We start from the raw sequence: 24,536 nt of genomic DNA, 5'->3' as shown, positions 1-24,536 counted from the left end.
CATTGGAATGAGGAAGGATGAATTAAAAATGATTGTGTGTTAGAAGAAAAAGATATAAACAGGATGCCGAACTACTCTAGGGAGTAGAAATATTCACACCGTATGAAGAGTTTTGGCATAGATTGTTCTTGGGCAAGGGAAGTATAAGCTGATATTCAGGAGAAGCTTGCTGAATTTGTGGAATTTTATTGTATGACTGTATGTAGGAGCAAAAGGCAGTTAGCCAAGAAGGTCTTCTGCAGTCCTTTGTTCTTGTTTGTATATTTGAGAGGTACACGAGAATATACACCACGTTTAATCAAGTCTGTTCTAAGTCAGTGGCCAGATAAAACTACAGACACTGTTGGTATTGTGCCAGCGTACATACAGAAAGCAATACAAAAATGTGTGAATAGATTTGTAAGGGTACACTGCAAGCAAATCTGTGCAGGACCATCCAGTTCACATGTGCTATTAGGTATACTAGCGTGCAAATGTGTTTCACTTCCATTATCTAAGCAATTTCTAAATGTAAATTTAGTAAGGGACGAGATGATCTTAAGCATTTGTTTACCTCTGTATCTGTACATATTAAAATTACAGAATGTATTGTTTTCATCTTTTCTATGATAAACAGCATGTTGTTGGTATTTGTGTTTTTGTTTTTTATCACATGCATGTAGTCCAAGATGAGAGTAAAAAGTGCTTTCTCAGCTGATACCAGAAATAGTGGAATATTTATCTTTTAGCTTGCATTTATTATTTCAAAAGCAGTGAGTGGTATTGTTGCCAGGACCTCTTCTGTTTCTTCCCTGCTTCATTTCTCTTGCTGAAATACTACTTGGATTTTGTCTTTTAGAAGCAAGAGGCAGAGGAATGACTTCCTCCTTATTTACCTCCCCATCGGTGACACAGATGAGATTTGTTATCAGACATGGTTATATCTATGATACCGAGACAAGGAGAGTCATTGTACTGTGTGATGAGGAAAGAGTATGGTGCTGCTCTGCTGTAAGGAAATATACACTTTTATATATTTTTAGATCCTTGTCCCTGTTCAAATTGCATATGCAAAGGTGTTGGTCATTGCTACTTCAGTCACTTTCCTTCTCCTCCAAGATCACTGTGGGTGGGTGGATTGTGTGGGATCACAAAACAATGGAGGCATCACTACTGTATTGTTTGATGGGTGAGATGTTGCCTTCAGTGTGAATGCTGTACCTAGCGTATTAAATTAGAATAGGATGGTTGAGAGCCTGGTGTGCCCACTATTAGCATCCTAGTATTGCTGTTGCAATAGGAATAGGAATCTCCTGAAAGCCACAGCGTAGACTATCTATTAAAGCTATCCTTTAATGCATTGTCTGGTAATCATGTTACTTTTGTTTATTTAATAATTTCTTAGAATTTTGCAGTACTTCATAAGCATTAACGGGTTCTTACACTGCTCTTCTAAGGCAGTATGTCCTTGTAGTGCGTATTATAATGTGGTAAATCAAGGCACAGAATGGGTAATTGGTGTTTAGAAAGTCTCGAAGCCCAGAATAGAAATCTAATTGCTTTAGCTGTTAGCTAAGTTATGTTTCCAAATCAACATGCAGGATAGACTAATAGTGGGAGACTAAACTAGAATTAGTAAGAAACTATTCAAAAGTATTTTATGAGTTTTCCACCAAAGCAAGACGAATTGGTTCTTGTTCCTATTTTGGAACAAACCCAGCAATATAAATAAAAACCTCTGTTAAGTATCTCCATATAAGTTGTTGCAAAAAGAATAAAAAGAACTGGAAGATAAATACTCCACTGAACCATGTAGTAGATTAATTTTCAGATACCATAAAGATATATATATATCTATATATCTTTACAATCACCAAATTAACAAGAAAGAAAACCATCAATCAAAGCAAAACCTGTCAGAAAATAGGTGCCACACTCAACATGCAGAGGCCAGGACACCCTGTACTGAAGCTGGGCTGAAGTGAGATGTTCTGGGTACAGGTGGAATGTGCCTCAGGGTGAGCAGTATAATGATATAACAAGTGGAAAAATAGTAGAGCATGGCTGAAACACCTATGATTGCTTCAGAATCTGTCAACAACGTTATAATTAAATTTGTGCAAATATTTACCATGATTTACATTAGGAGTGAAACTTCAAAATTGACTGAAGATTTTAAGAGTGCAATTAGTACAACCTTAAATGATCTTGTCTCTTGGGAGTGCTGAGAACTCACTGGGTAAGTCAATCTGCTTTGATTCTTTCTATCATATCAACAGATTTAAATTGGAGAGAGAGAAAGACAAAGAAAAGAGATGAGGGGAAGGATAAAAATATATATAACGTAACACAGTATTTTGAAGAGAATAAACTTTCAGAGAGAGATTGAGAATGTGTGTAAAGGCAGCAAATATCCGCATGGGAATTCTATGCTAGCTATTTCAGTAGAGGAGACCTAGCAAAATTCAAAATAGCAATGGTCCATAACAACATCAGAGAAGAAATCAGTGCAGTTGTTTTAAATGACGTCTGTGAAACATTCACACAAGCTTACTAGTACTACAAAGAATGGTTAAAATCCATTCAGTGCTTCATAACAGGATGCCGAAAGGTCATAACAGAACCAAAAAAATCAGTCAATGTGTTTATGTAGCTGAGAAGGATCCTAAAACTCAGATTGTCTTGTTCTTCTACTCTTGGACATCTATTGATCTCAGTCAAAGACAGACTATTAAATGCGGAATTTCAGCGTGTGGGTTAACTACTGGAGTTGCACAGATTCTGTAAGTTCTTAGAAGGTTAGCTTGAGTCTGAGGTACATACATAAGATGAGAGTGAAAGAAGACGTAAAAATAATGTTACTATGCAGAAGAGTTCAAAAGACCTGGAGATGAGGAGTGAATGGCATTCACCAGTTAGCATTCATTTTCAGATCGGGTATTGGAATAGGAAGACATCTGATATTGATTACAAAATTTAAGAATGGGTGAATGGATATTAAAAAGATAATATCTTTCAGTGATACTACCCTTATTACTGAGAATGCTAATGACGTATGGGAAACTGCACAAATAAGGTCACAGTATTTCTCTTAAGCAGCTGTCTGTAGAACGGAAATGTCAAAGCTGACTTTTCCTTGACAGACCTGGGCATTGAGAGTTGATATTGGAAGGAGGTCAGTATGGAAATTGCCACCAAAAAGCCTATTGTGAACGTGCTCCTCTGGAGAAGAAAATGACAGATTGATGTGTTGCTGCCAGAAGGGAAATCTCTGTATTTTGCCTTTGTTTTTCTTTTGAAATGCCAATACTGCAACTGCTGTATTAAATTAAAGGCTTCAAGGGAATGAAACTGTATCAATCCACTTGCTTGATTTATATTTTCATTTCTGGCTGCATTTTATTAGCGAAGTACATTTTGTTTCATGCAAAGTGTGTGTACAGAATTGTAGTACGGTTGAGTTCCCAGGGCACTGCAATGAGATTAGAGAGTGTACTGCATCTACCCAGATGTCCCTGGATTAGTGCTAGGTAGCAAAACTTCAACAGGGTCTGCTCCTGCTCTTGGCATAGAGGCAGGACGATGAACATTTGACTAACTCAAAATGCTGGTATCTTTAACTGTAGAGGTACGTACATTAAAAGCAGGAGGGGCTTTCCAAGGTGCTGAATAGGAGTGGTGAGAGTGGGAGGCAGAAGAGCCACTAGAAGTTTTCCCCAAGCACAGAGGCTAAAAATGTTTTGAAGTCTTCTTAATTAGAAGGCTAAGTCAGAGGGAAGAACCAGAGGGGCTTTCACAAAGGCTCTGTGTGGGTGTCGAAAATGAAAACGCAGTAAGGCCGCAGTCTTCAAATTCATACAATAAGTAAGTTCAATAATGTCATGCGGTCTGAAGTTGTGATATTAACTCCTCTTATTAACCTTGATGCCTCTCATGCTGCTGGAAGTCTCGTGACACTGTCACACACCCTCTCCTTTTGCAGCGGTTTTGGATCCAGGGCTGTCACTGACCTGCCACGAGGGTGACAGAACCCTGGAACAGGCTGCCCAGAGAGGGTGTGTAGCCTCCTTCTCTGGAGATGTTTGAGATCTGCCTGGATGCTTTCCTGTGCAAGCTGTTACAGGCAATTGCTTTATCAGAAGGTTGGACTCGGTGATCTTCAGAGGTCATTTCCAACCCCTATGGTTGTGTGATTCTGTGAACTTCAAACAGCTACTGCCTCTCTCTGTGCCTGTTCTCCTTAAAAGATTGTCAGCTGTTCATTTGGATTCTGATTGTGTACCACCTTGTGCAGTCCAGAAGTTAATGTACAAATGGAAGTTAAGATTGAACAAATACAGATCATTGCAGGAATGAGGCACATGCAGTCTTTTGCAAATGTTTGCTATTTTTATGCATATAATGCCTGTAAAACATGAAACAGCACCATCCAAGTCACCTGGAGCACTCAAGACTAGTTAATGCTTAATGACAGTGATGGAGTCTTGCTGTTGGACAGTGAAAACTCATCACAGAGCAAAATGCAGCCACTTATGGTAGCAGGTGTTGCTATTCAGAGTTTCCAGTAAGCTGAGTATCTCTGACAATAGTACGTAGATAACTTAAAGTAAGAGAATTCAGTATATTTCTTATCTTTTGTTGTTGTTGTTGTTTTTTCCCCATCCATCTCCACAGACAGTGGTGTTTTCTTGCAAGGGTGACTTAGAAACTATGTCTCTTCCGTTGCTGACTTGTTTCGGGCAAAAGAGGCGTTTCAGCACTGGAGCTGACCCCTTTTGTTTTCTATGCCTTTTGCTCATAGCCTCCAAAACATGCAAGTTTCATGCTGCTTTCCTCTCAACTCAGCAGAAAATGTTAGTACTGCTGATCTCTGTGGCAGAACGATGGGTGACAAACTGCCTTGTCATTTCAATCAGAGCCACCCACATTCATCATCTGATTTATCCAGGGTTAAGCCATTTATTACACACCAGCTTGGGCTGCCCGGGGTAGCTGTTTTTCTTAATCTCTTGTCATAACTGTTGTAGGTTGGAGGCGGGAATGAAAGCACCTGGTGGCTGAAGTGACAGCTTTATTTTAGGAGCTGGGTACTCAGCTGAAAGAAAAAACAGGAACAGGAACATTGGGTTGAGTAGGTTTTAATGGGTTTAGTGATTTTAGTGGAATAATGTGTTTTATAGAATTAGGAGTTTGTTTAAAATAAATTATACATCAGTTCTCACCTCCCCCTACTTTCTAGATACTCTGTGCTGTGTATATATTTTCTGTTTATCTTGTTTCCCTCTCCCACATGAAATGACCTTTTGTTTGTTTTTGCCAAGAGTCTTTGCTGTTTTAATTGGAGTATATTCAACAAAACTTATTAACAATTTTTGGCAGTTTTTGTTTAAAAATGCAAATAAATATGGAAAAGGTGGTGTAGACCCAGCTGGTGTAGTCTGCCTCATGTTGTACCAGCACACCTCCTGGTGCTTTTTATTTTTAACTTTGTCGTGTTCCTTCTCAGTGTGTTAACAGTCTCTGAATTATAAACTTATTTTTCTTCATCCTGCCCATGTACTGTTAGGAAAATACCATTTGATGCCTTATCTGTAGGAAGTGGGTTCCTGGTTTGGCGATAGGAGAAGGGGAAATGGCCACAAACTGGAGCACAGGAAGTTCCGCACAAAAGTGTGTGGGAACTTCTTCCCAGTGCAGTGACAGAGCAGTGGCACAGCTGCACAGAGAGGTGGTGGAGTCTCCTTCTCTGGAGACATTCAAGATCCACCTGGACGCCTACCTGTGCAACCTGGGCTAGGGAGCTGCTTAGGCAGGGTGTTGGACTCGATGATCTCTAGAGATCCCTTCCAATCCCTACTGTTCAGTGATTTCCCTCCAACTTTACCCTACAGCTAAGTGGGAAAGAACATTTTTTACAGATATTAATACATTTGTGGCTAAGAATAGCTGCATTAATACCTTCACCCTTGTGTATGACTTTGCTCATTAAATATACATTAGTAATTTCCTGAACAACCTGTTGTCTGAGAGGATATACTGGGGAAAGATCATTGTGTCACGTTTCTTTAACATCTGTTGTTAGACTGTATTGCAAAGAATATTATCTGGATATGGTTTTGGGCTGACTCAACTATGACAACTTTTTGTATAAGTGATTAAAAACCATCAGCAGCATCTGTGTTATTTTAGGCTGTTTCAGAGAAATGTTGTCTTTCTTTTCTGTTTCTTTAAACATAAACATTATCTGACATTTAGTGTTAATACATCAGAGCATGAAGAACAGAACAATAAAAAAGGAATAAAATAACAGTATTAATTGGAGACTTGAGGTAAACAGCCTGACTACATGCACAGCACAGCTGTGAATCCTGAGAAGCTGAGGGAGAAAGGGATAATTAGATAATTAGCCTCTGGAAATAAAATGTCTGTACTGGAATTATTTTGAATAAATATGGGAGTCTGTTTGATCTGATAAAGAATTTACTTCAGGGGAAGCACTAAAACTTTGAATGAATTTTCATAGAATGCTTAGGTATTGCATGCACATATTTTTTTTTAGGCCCAGAATCACCTTAATGCTGACAGTACTGCCAGGTATTCATTTCTAATAGATAACTTTTGGTGTCTCAGACACAGTAAGCAATTTCAGTGACTCAGGCTTTAAGATAGTATAACTTGTTACAAGCATGTTCCTTTTTCCCTTCTAGTTTGTCCAGCTTTAACTTGATAAAGGGAACATTTAAATATGGTGTGTAAGAACCTTGCAGGTTAAAAATGTATTCTAATGCTGTAGATACTCTCCAAGGAAGTGCCACATATATCCCAGGGTTGTGTTCTGGGGCAAGTCTTCTTCGCTATCTAAAGAAGGGCTTCTTGTATATAAAAGCAACATTAGTCATCTGATGTGCATCTTTCCTTGGGAGTTCTGAATGATAGGATTCTACCAGCAATGCTTCTGTCTGTATGCGAAAATACAGGAAGCAGACTGGAGTGGTTTTTTAGGAACTTCCCAATTCTTCTCCACTGCTTTATTCACAGCTACTATACCGTGGCAGCCTGGGCAGAAGCTTTTATTGCTCTTTGCTTCAGATGAGCTGTCATACATTTCTATGCTAGTGGCACTCAGTACCTTTATGTTTCCAGCATGTCTTTTATACCTTCTTTCTATGTAGCGAGCAAACCTCTTGACGCCTCCAGGAAGAAGGCAAACCTACCCTCTTGGGTACTGCTTCTGTGCAGGTGTCCAGAAAGAAAAAAAACAATCCCAGGGTACTTGTAGAGGAAATATGGACAGCCAAATACTAAGAAAAATCATTACATTCCCTTTTGCTGGGAGACAGTTTATGCAGGCTGTTAAGAAGAAAGCAAAGGAGAACTGAGTAACTTCAAAGAATTCATAGTCCTTCCTTTGTTTATTCTTTCTCTTTTCTTTGTTATTCTTTCGCTTCCTACCAAGTCATATCACTGTCACTAATCTGTTCCTTATGTTGTAGTCTTTGAAGTATAAATCCATGCATCATATGGACTGATAGGAGGGCAAATAACTGCATGATTTAAAAGAGACTGCTCCATGTCTGAGTTCAATTTCAGTTTTTAGATTGACAATTCAGACCCATCTCTCAGTGCCTAAGTCGCACTAAGGCCAAATAAATGAGGGATAAGAATGGAGTCCTGTGACGTTCCCTTTTCTGATTGTAAAGAAAAGGGAAGCAGAAGCCACCTCGCATTATTGGAAGCAGGAGAGCTCCAAGATACAATGAATGTCATCAGACAAATATTAGATTATTTATAAGATGGTTGCAAGTCAATCTTTTGGCTTGATGTTTTGAGGGGCATGGACCTAGAACTTCCACTGAGATGAATAAGAGCTGTGGGATCTCTATGATTATGCAGAATCAGGCCTTCAACAGTTACATGGAATTATATGGTCACAGGTGCCCCATTTTGATTGTAATTTATTATAGGATGATTTAAAATTGGAGACCTTTTCTGTAAGATGTATATGGAAGGGGAGGAAGGTGAAGATGAAAAGAAGAGGAGGAGGCTATGAGGCAAATATTCTGTAAAAGGTTAAACTACTTGCAGAGACAGCCCAGGTGGGAACAAAAGGGAAAGCATCACTTAGTGGATCAGAGGATAAGCAGCAAAGCAGAAGATTAAGGAGAGAATTGTAGATTTGATGGCCCAGTAACTTACCTTTGTATCATCCTCTTCATGTTAGAAATGATTCTGGGAAGCCAAGCTGTGGTTCAGAGAAAAGATGCAATTCAAACACTGCTTTGATTCTGACCTCTAAGGTAAAGGTAAAACTGACCTTCCTAAAGTTTTGCTTACATAGATGGGATTGAGCACAGAATCCTGGGGGGATCTCTGGAGCCATGTAGTAAAAGATTGTTCTGGTTGAATGTCTCACAGCATTAAGCTGTGATAGCAGTGTCATTTTTGCAGATAAGTATGTAGGTTTGCATAAACATCTACATAGTACATCTAAACTGTCCACAACATTTCTTGTTTTTCTCCTTTTTAAAACGCTTTCTATCTTTGGATATTTCAATTTCTCATGCACAGGTTGTCTGCAAATAATCCTTCCTTCTCCTTTACTAACTAGGCAGCAGAAACTGGGATTGGACCACTATGAGGTCACTCACTTCTTCATAGGACAGAAGTATAATGAACTTGCTGCTAATAGTTCAGAAACAGAAGGACAACAATCAATTACAACTCTTCTGGTCTTTTACCACAGTGGGCTGAAATGTTTCTGGGTAAATTCAGTGGAAGAGACATGAGAGACAGTTGTAGGTCAAGTAACAGAAAATGCAATAAGGGTTTACTGGAGGTTGAATCTAAGGATAACTGAACTGGTTACTTGGTAATAGGTTATTGGTTATCTTCACATATGAAATGACAGACTTATCTGAATCATTTTTCGTGTTGCTCTGTGGAAAAGAGGAGTTTAGTGCCGGTATTGTAAAGAACACGATGAAACAGCTAGCAATAAAGTGTCAGTAGGACGATTCAGGAGAAAATTGGGGACCAAACAGATGGTTAGCAGGAATTTCTAATAGCTTATCTGGATATTACTGCTTAATATCTTACCTAATAACAGTAGCAGAAAAGAATATGAGTATGTGAATATGATTTGCTGAAGACACAAGGCTGGAACATGTCTTCAACACGGAAGCAGTCTGTAGTACTTGACCAGATTTCGTGGACTGGTACAAATAAGATGAAATGTAATAGTACAGAGTGTAGACGTGCTATCTATTATTCAGATGTTGTTCCTATACACTAGAAGATATGAGGAATCGTACTTCTATATAAATATTCTTTTAAAAAGTTGAAACAATCCACATTACTATACAGTTAATGTTAAATTAATTGAAAATAGAAGGTAGAGTTTCCTCTAGCAACTCAGATTCTGAACCAGCGCGCCAGGATGAGCAGGGGAGCTTAACTGCTGAAGTCTGCCCCTACTAATCTTAAAATAGAGCGTGAACTGTGCTCGTGCATCTCTGGGATAGAGCAATAGGAAGGCATTCTTGGGTTTCATCTATAATTACTCATCCACTGAGTCCTGTTTATCTTTGCTCAACAGACCCAGACCATCGACACCTTATGTCCCTGGAAATTAAGCCTCTCTAATTAACAATACAGCATTAACCTGAAAAGATTGTGGTTTTCCTTCCCTCCTGTTAGAAATGGGAAGGAAGGATTAGATGAAAATTGCTATCTGAAGTTCAAAAGAAGTTTGTAACAACTCTAGTGATGATTACACTGCTGATGCAGTGTGAAGTTATGTCTTTTTAAGTTTATTTGAATTGAATGCAAGCACTGTTGCAAGGCACTCGCACTGATGATGGGGGTATGTTGGAGACCTCATTCTTTTTGCTTAAATGTGCTTTCCTCTACCTTGGCATGCAGAGGAGATGACTGAATTCTTAATATTTCCCCCACTTCAAACATTCTGCCATGTTTAGCCTTGATTTCTGTACCCCAGTCAGTGTTTCCTCTAGTGATTTTGATTGTGTGTGTAAAACATTTGTTGGCTGTTGAGATGTTTTAGTGAGTATAGAAAGCAATTCATGATTGGCATGAAATCTGAAAGACTCAAGTAACATTGATACAGCAGCTCTAGATCCGTTTCTTGAGCATGCTGCTAAATTGTGAGGGAGAAGGACTGACGTTTAGTCAAAAATGATGTTGTGGTGTGTAAAATTTCTTTTTTCTTTTTTTTTTCTCCTTCTCAGTGCTCAATATGTGCTATAATTGCAGGAAAATGTGGCTCTTGAAAAGAAGGTGGTAGGTGAAAGGTGGTAGTTTGGCTTTGTGTCAGAGAGCCTGAGATTTGATAAGAATCTCTGCCTCCATATCAGTGTAGCTGAACTTAGTCTTGGAAAACATCTACCCACTTCTGTTTGTTGTGGAACTGTCAGTATGTGATATTTTTTTCAAGCATCCATCCCCTGTCAGTAGCAGTGTACCTGCCTGCCTTTACAGGTGTTTTCTGCCCTTTTGTGCACAATTCCTTGCTGTGTTTGCATCTTGGGTTGCTGCTGAATGGTTGTTCGTGGCCACCTGCACTGTCTCTCCTTGACCTCACTACATCCCATGTTTTTCTTGAAAACTTGCAGAGATGCTGATGGGCTGGAAAGCTTTTCTGCAGTGGGAAGGGACATACTGGCAAACAGCCTGCCTTTAAGGCTGACATGGAAGAAAGTCATGGTGACAAGAGCTGTTCAGTAAACATCTGCAAGTATCAGAGCATCATCAGGTTGTGACTCTGGGGCACAGCCTGGGCAATGGAACATATGTAGCTGCACTGCGGAGGTTAAAAACAAGCAGAAGAAAAACCCACGTAGAGTCAGAAGGCCGCGACTTCTGTGAACTCAAAGTGTTTCCGCGTGTGAAGCTGACTCCCGTGGGGTCTGCTGCTGCCTTTTATCGTAAACGGTAGAATGCAGCTGGGCTGGTGCTTGCCAGGCAGGAGCACGCTGCAGAAACCCCATTTCTGACCTTTGTGCTTAATGAACCAGGCCGGGCCTGCAGCCTGACAGGGCTCTCGTGCAAGTGGTTTTGGTTAAGGGCTAGCAATACAGGTTTTTGTCGTACAGAGGAAGCCAGTCTGCATCCCAAAGAAGGTTTTTGTTGACTAAGCCAGAGAAGTTTTCAGATATAAATTATCTACTTGCCATTCAGTGGTTGAAACTTCTCCACCCAACAGCACTGGCTAAATTTAAAATTCAACTTGCTGTAATTTTCATGATTAATTCCAGTGAATTAAAGTGATCTTTAAATATCAGCATAGTAAAGATAAGTTTCAGAATTATACCAGAACACTGATACTTACAATTAACTCTAGAAAAGATTTTTAAGATTTTTGTCTGTTCTTCTTTTTTTTTTAATGCTGTTTGATATTTAGAAATAAATAACCCTAGCCCTAAGACCCCAACCCTAAGACCCTAACCGTAACCTTTGTAAAATCAAAAACTGCATGAAAAAGTATATGGTTTTATTTCTACTTCTGATATGTCAGGAAACCAAACAAAAATGGTAATAACCTACATGTTTGAGTTCTAATTTGATAGGATGAAAATGTTTATAAGCTGTAATCTGCACCATACTAGCACTCAGCTTTATTGTGTCTTATGAGCCTTTAAACAAATACAGAATGTTGTTTTTTGTTGGCTGTGTTGGTAAATCTACATGTATACAAATTTGCAGCAGAGCATATTAAAACCGAATTTTGGCATGTTTTCTCATGCCAGAACGTCTTGTTTCTTTAAAACATAAGCAACTGTGGTGTTAGCTATGAAAAGTCATCTTTGTTTATAGCACATTAATAAATGTAGCTTGAACTTTTTAGCATGCAAACTCAGCCAACAACCTCAGGCACCACAAGGATTGATTATTTTTTTTTTATCATTAGAGAGGCTTAGGAGCACACATGCAATTTTCTTCAGAGTGCGTTAGGACAAAATAATTCTGCTATTTTGGCTGAGTTATCAGGTTCATCGAGGGGTTGAGAAGAACCTTCAAGAAGACAACAACCATAGCAGCTTATGCTGCTAGATGAAGGCATCTATGTTTGCTGCTTCAAGGAGAGCATAATCTAGGCCCTAAGCAATTGCTTCTATTTTTGCATGAATGAACACATCAGGTATGAAATGTAACAACTTATTTCTACAAAGGAAAATGTTCTGGTGGTACAAATACTTAGTACAACATATGTGCTAACATCTGACCATCAAAAAGAAAATGGGCAAATAACATGCAAAATAAGTTTTGAAATATGACTTGTTATTATCAAGTAACTTTTTTCTATTCTCCTATTTCCAAGTTGGTCTTCTTCATCATCCGTGCTGACAGGCGGCACTTGATGTAGTTTCTGTACTTCAGCTTCGTGTTTTCTGGTCCGTTCAGTGTTGAAACATCTGCCAGGTATCAGGGCAGCTTTGGGCTAGGACAGGGCAGTGTTTTAAAGGACTGATGTGACATGAGTGACCACTGACACTTTGGTTTTGGCTTATTGACAGATTTCTCAGCATCAGTGTTTCTGGTGATGGGTCTTCACAGCTGCACAAACTGGGGATATTGTAAATAAATTCTGAGAATAAAGACAACAACTGATTTTTATGGTTCTCTTCTCCACGCAGTTGAGGTATTATCTACAACTTGTAGAGCACCGCGTGCCCTCTCTAGTAGCCTGAGATCAAATATACTGACTCCATTTGCCAACCCACTGCGAGCATGAGGAGGAATGACTGGGGAGTAGATACGCAGATGCTTCTTTGTATGATCATCCACAATGCACCCCTTATGTATGTGTACATATATGTGCACAAACACCCCTGATATATAACACCTCTGGTATATAACAGTGACATACAGCGATTACGTAGCACGTGTGCGAAAGCAAAATGGCAATGGATGAACTGAAAAGTTTGAGGAGCTCATTTAAACTGAATAGGATCATTGATTTAAACAAGTCCTACATTTTTGGAAGGTGGAATCAGAGAAGGATCCTGTTATCTCTCTCTGTTTCTTTCCACGTATCTGTCACTGACTTATCAGTTGATTCAGAAGCAGGATGATCTGAGGCAGCATTAACGCAAAATAACAGGGAAAGGGAAATGATGTTATTGAATTGGGGATATTTTTTTGAAGTTTGGAGTAGATTTTTGTTTTGATTATTTAAACTCTGCTACATGTTTGCAACTGTGTGCATTAACCTTTTTGATCGTGCAAAAGACCTTCAAACCTTTCCTTGCAAATACTGTTTAATACCTCTGCAGTTCTGACTGCAGCTCATACCTGCTGCTCTAAAATACCACAGCTCTATGGGCAGTGTTATGTTTTGTGGTTACCATTATTTCTATGAGAAAGTTTTAGCCCAACCTTGTACAACAAGAACTTAACCTTCTAGCTGCTTATTCTGACTTTGAGATGATAGTGTGTGCAATGTTTGTAGGAAGCCATGTTTTATTCCTGCATCTTCAAAATTGTTGCTTGCTCATGGGAGTCCATACAGTATACTGCGGAGATCACAAGCAGGACTTTTTTTACCCTTTGACATAGTCACTTGAATTATATTTCCCTAAATCTTTTAAAGTAAGTTATTCAGATTGAAACCTTCCAGTTGCTCATTATGAAGGAGTGGGAGTTGGCAAGAAATAATCAGAAAATATATGCTTCTATTCTGGGTGCTTCTTATAAAAGAGAGGGAGAGAGCATTTGTGTATTGGTGGTTAACTCCTCGTGGATGTGAACTTGTTTTTCCCTCTGGCAATTTCATTTTTCAATTCCAGAGTCAAAGCTGCCTTCTGACAAGAGATCTATATTTTGCCTTTTATAAAACCCAACCCAAACCAAAGCACACAGAGCCTTGTAGCCTTTCCTTTTTGTCTGAGCATGTTGGGCAGCATTTTCAGAGGGGCTGCCCTTGTTGCACCCTGGTCTGGCTGCGCAACACAGGAATACTTAGCATGATTTCCAGTCTCCCAGGAGGTGTTGAGTGCTGATTTCTTCAGCTCAGACAGCAGAGCCCGCAGTGTTGGATGTCAAGGCATTGCTTTCACTTCTCCCTGCTGAGCTCTCCAGGGGTAGCTCATTTCATGGATGAATGCAGCAACTCAGCCATGTTTTGCAAGCAAGCAAACAACCTCTCATCATCACAATCTTGCTTTAAAAAAAAAAAAAAGCGTTGGTGTGTAAGATTGCGTCATATACGTATTGCCTTCAGGGTGTTGAAAGGGCTTCCTTTGGAGACAGGCACTTCAAAGGAAAACCAGACCCTACATGTGATGTGTGGTGCTCTGTAGTGGGGCTGGCACTTTGCCTATTTGGCTGTAAAGCTTTGTGTAGACTTTAGGGATTTGATTTAGTAGTTTAGTGGGTAGGGATGGTGTTAGGAGGATGGTTGGACTAGATGATCTTGTAGGTCCTTTCCAACCTAATGTACCTATGAACCTATGATTTTCTCCAGCGTCTGGCACCTCACACAAGTGGGGTGTACACTGAGTTACTGTTGGCTGTGAGTTTGGGCAAAGGGTGTCTGCGCCTCAGATGAAAGGAAAATATAATGTTGGTGTTGCCCTGTTTCAGCCAAGCACTTCCTTTTGTGCTCCCTCCTGTAGAAAGAGAGATTAGAGAGCCCTGAAATCAAAAGTCCTCTCCTACATGGTCTTTATTTTGAGGTAATGATTTCTAGCTTGCTTACAACAGCTTTGAGCAAGTGCTTTCTCAGATGCACCTGGTATTGCCTGTCTATGCTAACAAAAGTCTCAGATGTGTGTTTGCTGGGGCGGGTGTGTAGGGGTAGATCTGTATCTGTCTCAGGGAAGCGTCCTGTCTCGTTTTGAGCCTTCAAAGGGGCTGGGTACGCATGAGTGGGGGACCGTGAGCCCCGCTCAGTTGCTGCAGCTTATAAGTGGAGGAGACTGGGTGGGCACAGACACTGTGATTGCTGACAGATAAGCAAAGGTGGCCCCTTGTGATTCTCTCAGCAAATACATATAAAAAGGATGTTCATGCTGTTTATCTGCTTCATAGCTCATTTCCCTAATATCATAAGGGCCACCAGAAATCGGTGGTCTTGCACAAGGAAGAAAGGCTGAAGAAACGGAGCGGAGAAAATAAACTTGACCTTACTGATATTGATCTACCCACAAGACACAGAGGATGGAGATTTGCAAAGAGAAGGTGGCAGCTCGTGCTGTGGGAGCGACGTGCAGCACGGCAGGCCGTGTGGCGGTGGAGGTGAGCAGATGCAGGGGCAGGCCCCTCGGTGCCCCCGTTTCCTGCCCGTTGGCAGATGAGAGCAAACAAAATGTTCCAGCAGTGGGCAGGGAAACCCATTCCTGAGCTGCTCCCAAAGTAACATGGCCAGCTTGCTGCTGGCATGGTGTGGCATGCCATGGGGAGCAAGGATACTGGTCACAGGAGGATTTTCTGAGGGTGTACTAAGATGTAACAGTAAGAGGCTGGAGCGAGGAAAGGTGCTGGGCTTTCTGAAAGCAAAATGCCGAGTTCTGATATGAATGGTCCCCAATGAGACACACAGATCCAACCCTTTCTGGTCAAAATGCAGTGTAACTAGAGTATAACAGGACAACAAAAAGAAGTTTCACCGTGTCTGTGGAGAGAAACACGTCTTTATTAATGAAATCCAATAAAAGGGTGGTTAGTTGTCAGGATGGAAAGCCATAATGTGCAGTTGAGCAAGCTGGACAGATAACAGAAGTGTGAGGAGGTCATAGTCTAGTCATTTTCCACTTAACTCTGACTGTGAAGTTATTATTAAAATCAGCCTGGATAATGTCTAGCAATGGCCGCGGGGGATGCAAGTGCAGAACGATGTCCTGAGCCGATTTCATGGCTGTTTTGTGGTTGTTTTCTTCCTTTGAACTGTCCTGGTCAGCACTGATGGTATCATTAAACTGCAGATGTTTTTGTGTTTAGGTGTCCAATTCTGTCTGACCTTTTACAGTATGGAGTAATTTTAGAGAACAGGAGGAGAATGGAACGGTCTGTTAGTAGCTATAGAAAAGAATTGAATACAGTCAGTTTTATGGCTTTCTGTCCTTTTTCACCATGAAGATTCTCTTCATGAAGTATATTCCTTTTTAGTTTTGTTTTCCTCATGCTTCTTTTTACAAACGTTTTGGAAATTTGCACATCAGTCTTTCAGATAGGGTTGTTCTGATTTTCAAACATTATAACCACCTCAGTGCTATGAACCACATTTTTAAACAAACTCGGGCAAGATTTTGCTGTCCCTGCTGGGATTCCTCTCTTTTGGCTTGGAGCGTGCATTTGTAGTTTGAAGAGCTCAGATGCATGTGACTGAGAAAGTAATGCTGCATTCTGTATAAGCAGAATGCCGAGCTGACTTTTCACTTCTATACTTCTGCTCGGTAATAAAACTAAAATACAGTCTCTAGCTGAAAATATACATACATATTAGTTTTGCTGCTTTAGTTGGAAATGAGTAATTATTCAATAAAGCAGCTACACATCTTTTCCACGAAAAGGACGGTGTCATCAGGCATTTCTGAGGTAATTAGTAGAGGCAGTTGGGGTTTCTGGTGGTGCAGTGAGTTCACAGTTTTACTCCCAGGTGTTCAAAATGCTGATGAAAGCTTTTATTATCAATTTCAGTGCTGATAGGCAGCTGCATGGATGGTGACATTTAAATTGCTTGTGTTCTCCTAGAACTTGATTGCTCGTCTGCCCTGAGATTGCAGAAGGTAGATGCAGAGGTACGATTGTGATGAGAAGCCAGCCTGTATGGAGCCAACTGTAATCCCTTCACTACAATTGCTCTGATTTGCTAGGTTACATTCACACAGCTGAAGTTCTTTTGTTTTTAAAAAAAGCAACCGTAAAGTACAACTCTGAAGTAATATTCTTTTAGCTAAATTGTGCAGTTATGTCTTCAATTACAAATTGGTTGTGCACGCATTCTAATCCTATGTGATATCTTGGTATCGGGTTATTCTGCAGAGAGCATGACCACCTGCAGAAATAATGCCATCTTTTAAAAGCTGCAGAAATGCTAAGCTCTGGACAGAGGATATTTCTAAGGCACAGTCAGACAAGAATTTTAGGTGAAGCAGAATGTTCAGTGAAATGCTCTACTTAGCATTACCTAGCTTATAAATCCCTCTGTAACACTGTCATTCATCTACTGTCTTAAAGAGTACCTGGTAGTTTTGCCTAGGATTTCTTAAAATTGTTAGTTTGCCTTCTAGTTAGTTTGCTTTTCCTTCAAATGCTTCTGATATTATAGCAGTTATTGCTAGAAATGTGAAAGAAAAAGAATATCACTCCTAAAAGCGTACAGTTGGATCCCTGATTGTAAGCAGTGTTAAAATACCTGAGCAGATGCTTTCTCTCTCTCTCCCATGATCTAACATCTTTTAGAGATTTCTACTGTGTTGAACATAAACTTATGAGACTGAGATGAATATTGAAACAGTTGTCTGTCTTTTCATTATTATTGGTTATCACTGCATGTTTCTTGCATGTCCTTGAAGGCATGTACGTGCCTGATTTGGGGTTAAGCCTGTGTACTCTGAGTTAAATGGCCTGTGTAACTTCTGTTGGAATCAGTGGTGCAGGAAGAGAACTGGGCCATTTGTTGGCATTCACTCACATTTCTTCTTCCATTTTGATGCGATAAATCTGAATATAATCTGCTTAATTGCCATCACTTTGAATAGCTGTACTCGTAGTATTTCCTCTCTAAAGCCAGGGTAACTTCTTGGAACAGCTTTCAATAAGTAGGTTGAAACAATTAATGCACATCTAGTGGCTAATTCTGTGTGAGATAACACTTAGCTTAATGGGATTAATTCCATAGCAGCATTTGAGAGACACTCCCAGAGGCACAAATGAGACTACTGCACTGCACCTCGGCGTTGTATTTGTGCCCAGCATCTTCTCTCTTCCCTGTATCGTGTAAGGGATAGATGCTAAATCAGATGCAAATGAAGTATGGATTAGTCATAGCTAATTAAAAAAAGAAAAGAAGAAAGAAAGAAGCAAAACAAAAATGCAACATTTGTATTAAAGGAGAATACTGTTTTGTTTTCTAATAGCTGATGCATTGCCCAGACAGCCTGGCTCTTTGTTACATATTTTAAGCAGTACAACATACAGCAGTCAGCTCTGTGGCAGAAGGAGTCCTAGTGGATAGGAGCAGCAGGAGGATTTTCATAGTTAGTGCACAGCAGAAGTAAGCAAAATGCTAAGGAGCCTTTTCACGTGGAGGGGAAAATTCATCACCTGTGGGCATTTGGCCATCTCTTTCACCCCACCCAACAGTTTCTGTAACTGCTGTGTTCTGGAAAAAGGTTAATTAAGCACCGAGGATTACAAAAAAATTGAGATACAAGAAATTCCCCTTGCGTTCTAATTCCAACTCACTTGCACATGGAAAGAAAAAAATGCCATTTCCAGGCAGTGTTTTTCTTTGTCTGCACATCTTGGAGGTTTTGCAATGAGGCTTTTCTGGAGAGACAGCGTTTTTAGGGTAAATATAATGTGAGTTTTCATCCATTTTAGAAGCAGCATTAAAGCCCTTTAAAGAAACATCTTTCATGAGATCTGCAAGCGATTTTATCAGCACAGTGAGAGCATAATGCATAATTCAACACGTAGAGAATGAGAGTAAAGTCAACATCTCATCTTATGTGGCTGTTTCAGAGATGTGTGCTAAAACTCTCAGGTATGAACAGGTTTGTTTGGTAAACTGTACCTGGTCTTGTCACTGAGTGCTGCTGCTGTGCCTTAAGATGCCATGAAGAAATACAAGGCATCTATGCGCTCTACAGTAGTTATGGCATTCCTCCAGGAGAAACAAAACAAAACCAATCTAGTCATAAACAGCGAAGTAGGATTTCTGTGTGCAGCATTTCTAGAAAATTATCTTTTCTGGCAAAATTGTGAAGAAAACCAAATAGGGTAGATTCAGTGCTGTAGATGAAATCGGTGTAGCTCAGTGACAACAGTTCTCCTTTCCAGGTGTGAATGGCTGCTCCTCATAATGCAAACAGGCAGCAGACAAGTAGGTTTCTTTTTCAAGAGGACTGATGGCATCTAGACAGAAGGACCCGCATGGCAGCAGCATGAGCTCTGCAGAGACCTGCTGCCTTGTGGCTGCTGGTGGCTGGCTCCTGGGCGTCCACTGCAAGTGGATTTATGGATGCCAAACAGGTATTTAGAGCAAGGATAAGAACAAAACGAGGAGGGGGTGAAGTGGAGTTTATTTGTAGCTGGGGTATAGGGCAGAATACAAATCAGTATGGTAGATGACTTCATTATTTTTTTTCCTCATTTATGCTGACTTCATATATCTATAATTCAGCTTGCTCTTTGTGTGATGCAAACACAGATGGACCTCTGACGTCCCACTACTGTTATCATATATACTTCATTGTATAAAAATCATAGATCCTGCTATGCTTGTTTTGGTGGGCTGATACCCAACTCCAGTACTTGCTCTGGTGGATTGACTGTTACTCTAGAACAGTTTTGTTTTTCTTAGAAAAACAAACTACAACTAATAATCCCAATGTGTTAGATGTTCAAATACTATCTTCTCCTGCTCCTCTGAAACCAGTGCATTCAAGAACCATATGAAATCTCAGGGTTTTTACCACTTTGCTGTCATCATCCCATCCTGTTTTCAGCATACAAAGAGGTTGTTTCACCATGAAATGCTTGCAGGGATCGATGGAGATTTCTTGGACAGAAGGAGTGCAGAATTCAGCCTGTAGTTTTCAGAGAAGCTGACCCAGAATATTGCTATTGGTCGACAGAACTTTGTGCAATATGGTCTGTAATTACTGCTAGCAGGTGCACGCTGAAGCTGAGCCTCTTTGGGAGAAGGATTTCATGTTTTTAATACGTCTGCAGTGTAAGCTTAAATACAGAGTGGTTACCCAGACTGCCGACAACAGACAATGTTGCAAAACATAGAGCTGCAAAATATAAATGCTCTTACAGAGAGCCTGCAGTACCTAACACTTTGTTTTACAAAAAGTACAATTTTAGTACCTATATTCAGCAATGGAAATTATTTTTTTTCTTAAGCCTTCACTGTTTCATTCTTAAATGTGATGCTCTTATTAATTTGAGATAGCTTTGCTTGGAAGCTCTCACGTTCATGTGCAGCATGGAAGTTGTTACAACCAATTCACAATTGGGGAGCAAAAGTAGAGCTAATACAACAGAAATTAGCTGCCAGAACAGATAGCAGGAATGACCAGAGACTATGCCTACTATTTACAAAAGTAATTGGAAGGATAACAGATAACTCTGCTAACACTGTCATTTATTGCTGGTGATACAGAGGCGTACCTCTATGGTACGTGTTGGATATGGATATGTTGGGTACTGGAATTAACTCGATAAATTTTAATATTAGTTGCATGCACTATAGGTATGAGTAAAGCATGATAGTTTGATTTCATCTCAGTCACAAATACTGACTTAGAATGGTTTGAGCTCTTATTATAAATATACAGGAGATTTTTATGATGAGAGCTTGGGGATCCTTTTTCTTCACTTGCTTTGCTTTTGCTGCAGTTCTTTCTCTCTACAGAGAAATGATGAAAAAGTTAGAAACTTCCCAGCATCTGAGAGTTGGAGAACAACATGTTTTTACTTTTATAATATTACTTTTGTTATCCTTATCTTAAAGATGGCAAAATAAAACCAAAGAATCAGGCCATTAGTAATAAAGACGTTCTTTCCTTCTGCTATTTTTTCCATACAGGAATGCGTTGCTTTCCAACAGTCCTTAATTCAGTCTGTGTATATCTGCCCATCTGCCCTCTTTCTATTAATGATTTCCTACTTGTGTGTGAAGAGATGCATCTCAAAATACTGCAGTTATTTCCTTATGCTCTAATGCAATCTGAGGTAAAGTACTCAAAATCAAGTACATTGGGGTGGATTATAATAAAATATAGTGATGGGAGGATGAGCAACCAGTTATGTCACCTGGTAGTGGACTGCAGACTGCACCAGTTACATGTTACCAGGAACATAAAGCCATAACCTGTGATCTCATAGTAGATCCAGCTCATGCCTGTACTCTTTAGTGGTGTTTTACTTTGTCATATTTTAGGTATGTAGTTGTGTTAAGATGTGAATGCACCCCAAATTAGAGGAAAAAACATGCCGGAGGGGGAATAAATGATTTCTTCTTTTCCAAAGGGGAATTTCCAAGAGTTAGCATTTGTCCTTAGAGCCTTTGCTGAAGGGTTCCCTCAGGGGCATGGGTGTTGTTTGTGGTAGTGTTTCCATGGTGTGTTTGCTCTTCCTTCAGCTCTTTTTATGAGGCCCATGAAGGGCTTGGTGTTAGCAGTCACTGGAAGGAGGCTAAGCTTCGGCCAGTGAAGCTGAAAAAAGGATATGCAAGGGACTAATATTAAACCAACCCCTTAACCAACCTTGCTTTCTACTCTGTACATAAGTGCTGCTACACGTGTGCCATCTCCTAGCAGTCAGAATGTGACACAAACATCCCCTCGCTAAGTGGGTCGGCAGCAGGGGACTGGGTGCCTCTCCCACCCCAGTGCTTGCAGCTATGCTGGCAGAGCCCCAGCCGTTAGGGCCGGCACAGCCTCCTTCCTGCCCATAACCTGATGCCACCACTGCCGCTGTGAGGTGATTAACCACTTCTCTGCCCAACAGCAAGCTTCACTAGTAATTTCTTCAGCGATGAATATGCCTTTTTGGAAGCACAGGTCTGTAAGGAGGCTGCAATGAAACATCTCGAAACTGTGCAGGCCTTAAGAGTGTCTACCCTGAACTGTCCCAATGGATGCCCTCAAGTAAATCTTGAAAGCTTTTCGCAGCACTGAAAGCCTTGGATGACTGCCACCTGAGTTTTGCGAAGCATTGCTTAAAAAAAAAAAAAAAAGTGGATGCCTTTCATTATAAGGATTTACTGTCCTTTCTGTTGCTTGCTCTTTCGGCATGAGTTAGGTCTGTGCTGTCAGTGAGTTCAATTGGAACTCACTTGGTTTGGCACGAGCTGTGAAATCCAAGCAGCCCTTCCCTGCATTAGCACCAAGACGAGAAGAACGATGCACTGATGAGACCAATGGGAAGGGCTTTATGAATCTTCCATTTGGGAACTGTTCTTTATGTCATCAGTATATTTGACTCCTGGAGCCATGGGCAATGAGTTAGCTGCAAGCTGTTTATTAAACTCGTGCTTCCTCTGCTCTTTGTAAAGCCTAACTTTAAAGCGCTAGGGGAATGTCTGCTGCACAACAGACAAATGCCTCTGGTTGTGATTTAAAGCATCTTGTGCTTGATTTGGTGTCTCTGCCTTCAGCCTTACTGCAGGTAGACTTTGAGATTTGCACTGAGATAAGCTGTGTAGACTGAGTTCTTTTGAGCAGCGTTCCGTGGCATGCATTTGGTTTTAGAAGCTGATCTCTTTAAAATAGAGGCCACTTCAGTAGCAACAAGGCTGCCCAATAGAGAAGGTGGATGGAGTGAGTTATGCTGTGGGGTGCTCAGGCAGAAATCTCCATGGGAAGGAGTAAGAAAGCTAGAAATAACCATTTGAGTGGTAAGCCTTGCCTCTCTGGATATTTAACAATATGAAACAGAACAGGGAACACCTTTTACATTAAGTAGGCTGAACTGCTATCCCTGATGAATATGAATCTAGAAAAAGAGCATGTGTCTAACCTAAAATCCTTACAAAAGCTGAAAGAGCTTCATAGCTTCCATCTGCTAGCTGAGCTTGCTGAATATCTGGGTTCTGCCATCTCAGTGCGCTTGGTTTGCTGTCTCTAGGAGGCATCACAATCTTTGCTTCAGGAAAGCCCTTCGCACCAAGTTCATGCAAAAGCGAGAAATGAAAGCAATGCTGTTTTTCTGAGAATGACTGACTGTTTGGGTAAGTGAGGAGTCCCCTTCCAGAGATGAGAAAGGTGCTCCCCCTCTGTTCTGTTTCTGACGAGGCTCTGGAAAGATTCTGAGGGCAGAAAGTTTGCCTTGCTCAAGGTGGGCTAAAAGTTAAACTTCTTCATGTTCGGAGCAAAAAGGGAGATCATTTACTGTTGGCTTTTTTGCATGCATGTGATCTTCTTTCAGCAGATAAGATGGAAGGTGTTTGGCATTTGGTCACACTATCCTCATTTCCATCTTCTGAATCTATTTCTTCCAAAATGAATCAAGAGACAACTTGCACTGCTTGAGCTTGGTGATATTGCCTCCCTGAATGGGACCCTAGCAGAAATAGGAAGGTTCCTAAAGCATCTTATCCTCACCTCATGTTTCCGTAATGCTAACATCTTTTGGCATAAAAAAGAAGTGAAAATTAATGACCTGAAATACTTCTTTTTTTTTCTTTCTCTCAGCAAATATAATTATTCTTGCTGCCTAAGGTCCAGTCTGATAACATGAATCCTTATGATATTTGTGTTTTGTTCCTTGGTTTTAGGGCCGCAAACTGTAATGTTGAACCTGGCCAAAGCACAGCTTGTGTCCATACTGTGTTTCATCATCAGGTGATGATGATGTGCTGATGGAAAAAGTCTTCTCCAGCGCTGTGTTCATGTTTAGGCACCTTGCTTTAACATCCTCCTCTATTTTAATGGACTGCTGAAATTTGGACCAGTAAAACACTGGAAAAGTGTGGTGCTCAGGGCACTGTGAGGCTAGTTTACTGTCGAACCAGTGCTGGCACAAATATTGTCCTGTGAATCTTTAGAAGAATTCAAGGAAGCTGTTCTCAGCATGTTGGCTGGCTTAATATATGATATGTGATGTTAGGCAAATATCTTAATCTCTATGTCTCCATTTACCCCATGTATATGGGGTTTGATTATCCTGAAAGTAACATAGTGGTTATTGTTGAAAGTTATTTTATAAATCATAGAAAATGGGAGGGGAAGAAGGAAGGCAATCCAAGGTCTTAGTCTTACTTTACTTCCAGAGATTTGTGTCTTAGCATAATTAAAAAAAATAATAATTGAATGCGAACTTTTAGTTAAAACAAATCTCGTGTTTGGAAATGTGTTTTCCCTTTGGCTGTGTGAGCCTCTCGGTGGGAGCAGTGAACTGATTGTCTACTTCAGAATTTACAATTGCATTACTGATTTTCCAGGCACGGATTTGCAGCCACACTTTATACAAATAGCATCCTTGAGCAGTGCTACAAACCATCACCATTAGCTCTATTTCCTTAGAGGAGACTCCCTTGTGCTGCCGAATGATATCTGCAAGCATGATGAAATCTCCATTGTGACTGGACGGACTGGAGAGAAAGCCCATTGCGCAGAGCGGCCCCGCTCTCGGCGTGGGATTAACCGAGCGTCTTGAAGTAGTGCATGAAGTGGTTCAACTGCTATCCATCACATGTGGTTAATAGGAATTGCCATACTTTGTTCACCTTAGGAAGGAGATGAATCATACCAATTCTTTTCAATTTATCTCTGTTGAAGGGTTTCACAGGCTCTTGATCATTCTCATCTTCCTCTTTTGAACTCCCTCCAATTCTCTGTACAAAGCATGCCTCAAATTCATTT

General features: G+C 40.4%; 1 protein-coding gene across 2 annotated transcripts in view; it reads left to right on the top strand.

The window, feature by feature from the left end:
* The window catches only part of CD247 (CD247 molecule), a 42,920-nt gene that overhangs the window by 11,895 nt on the left and 6,489 nt on the right, over positions 1-24,536 (top strand). The window lies entirely within an intron of this gene.

The sequence above is a fragment of the Cyrtonyx montezumae genome, unplaced genomic scaffold, assembly GCF_038088225.1.
Source record: "Cyrtonyx montezumae isolate F1298 unplaced genomic scaffold, pur_monq_1.0 scaffold_3, whole genome shotgun sequence".
Classification (NCBI taxonomy): Eukaryota; Metazoa; Chordata; class Aves; order Galliformes; family Odontophoridae; genus Cyrtonyx; species Cyrtonyx montezumae.
The sequence above is the reverse complement of the archived record's forward strand: the minus strand, read 5'-3'. Positions and strand labels throughout refer to the sequence as shown.